Source organism: Dipodomys merriami, unplaced genomic scaffold (genome assembly GCF_024711535.1).
Source record: "Dipodomys merriami isolate MVZ:Mamm:240054 unplaced genomic scaffold, mDipMer1.0.p SCAF_419, whole genome shotgun sequence".
NCBI classification, from domain to species: Eukaryota; Metazoa; Chordata; class Mammalia; order Rodentia; family Heteromyidae; genus Dipodomys; species Dipodomys merriami.
Window position 1 is genome coordinate 562,888 of NW_027205815.1, and position 1,842 is coordinate 564,729.

The following is a 1,842-nucleotide window of genomic DNA, read 5'->3' on the forward strand; positions in this document are numbered from 1 at the left end:
TACTAGATATTACAAATAAGGGAAACCATGGGACCTATGTTTCTTTGGGCCTGGCTTACTTCACTTAATATAATTTTTTCCAAGTTTTTCCATTTCCTAACTAATGGGGCAATGTCCTACACATTTCTTGAACAACAAATATCTGGAATTATTTTGTTTTGACATGTCAGTCTTGATTTTATTCTTAAAAGTGTGCTTATGTAAGAAATATATGGTTCTAAAATTACACAACAATTCTTTTGAACTTACTAGTTTTGAACTTACTAGTTTAATAAAAACTTACTAGTTTAATAAAATCAATAAAAGTATACTTTATATATAAAAAAAGTTCTTTGCTCAATTCAGCATCACATACACTAATATTGGAATGATACAGAGAAGATTAGCATAGCCCCTGTGCAAGGATGACATGCAAATTCGTGGAATATTCCATATTTTTACAAAAACAGATGCTGGAAGGGATGTGGCCCCCAGGGAACAGCACTGCATTCTTGGTGGGAGTGTAAACTTGTTCAATTACTTTGGAAAGCATTATGGAGGTTCCTCAAAAGACTCTACATAAAGCTCCCCTATGACACAGCAATCCCACTTTTGGGGATTTACCCAAATGATCACAAACAAGACCATACTAAAACCAGCAGGACAACTATGTTTATTGCAGCATTATTTACCATAGCTAAGATATGGAACTAACCCAGATGCCCCCATTAGATGAATGGATCAAGAAAATGTGGTATATATACACAATGGAATTCTATGCCTCTATCAGAAAAAATGACATCTCCAAATTTGTTAGGAAATAGAAAGACTTGGAAAAAAATTTATTGAGTGAAGTAATCCAAGTCCAAAAAACATAAGTCCCATGGTTTCCCTTATTTTCAATAACGAATATATATCTGGGATAAGCAGAAAAGCTCAAACGATATGTGCATAATACCAGACAAGATGATGTTAAGGGAATTGAACCCCAAGATAGGGACACAAGTGGTTTTATGTTTCTTGCTATTGTTTCTAACTTATTTATAATGTACGATGTCATTTATTTTTGTTTCTTTGTATGTTCCTCCCCCACACTATAACCCCTGTTTTCTCTGTATTTGAAGTTGGTGCACTACATCTTGTAGGAAATTTGGGGAGAGGAAGCGAAAAATGCTCAAATAGGGATGCAGTTTAACCAATTGTAACCATGAGATGCACAAGACACTATGTTGAAAAATGAACTTTACAATTTAGGCAGGGGGATAGAAAATGGGGAGGGGAGTGTATTTGTGGAGGTGGGAGGGAAAGGATAGTAGGGGAAATATAAAGGAGGAGGTAACAATGCTTGTTAGAAAATGTACTAATTTCCTTCCTCATGTAAATGTGACCCCTCTGCACAGTATTATTACAATAAAAAACATATAAAAATGTTCTGAGATGGAAGAGTTCATTTCCTCTATTTTACCCATATATTATCGTTAACAAAGAAATTAATGCAGAACACTGATATGAAGGTAATTTGAATGTGTGTGTGTGTGTGTGTGTGTGTGTGTGTGTGTGTGTGTGTGTGTGATCTCGGCAGCGCACCAGCAAACATACGTGAGCATGCAAACGCACCCAATGCATGTGTGTTGGAGTGCTCAGAGTTAAAATCAGGGCTTCAAGGTCTTGCAAGGCCTTTCCTATCTAGCTTGTTGAGCTACTATATGAGCTACATCTCCATTCCTGGCTTTTTGCTAGTTCATTAAAAATTTTGAAAAATAATTTCATGAAGTTGTTCTTTTTGTTTTTGTTTTTGTTTTTGTTTTTTGGACCTTATTGGCTCCGGAATGTTATCCACAGATCTCAGGCTCCTGAGTAGAT

At 35.7% G+C, this 1,842-nt stretch overlaps 1 non-coding gene across 1 annotated transcript; it reads left to right on the forward strand.

Moving 5' to 3' along the window:
- The first annotated feature begins 332 nt into the window (after positions 1–332).
- Positions 333–439, forward strand: LOC138807259 (U6 spliceosomal RNA). The gene has a single exon (XR_011366110.1). It is a non-coding gene; the product is annotated as a U6 spliceosomal RNA (small nuclear RNA).
- Positions 440–1,842: the final 1,403 nt, after the last annotated feature.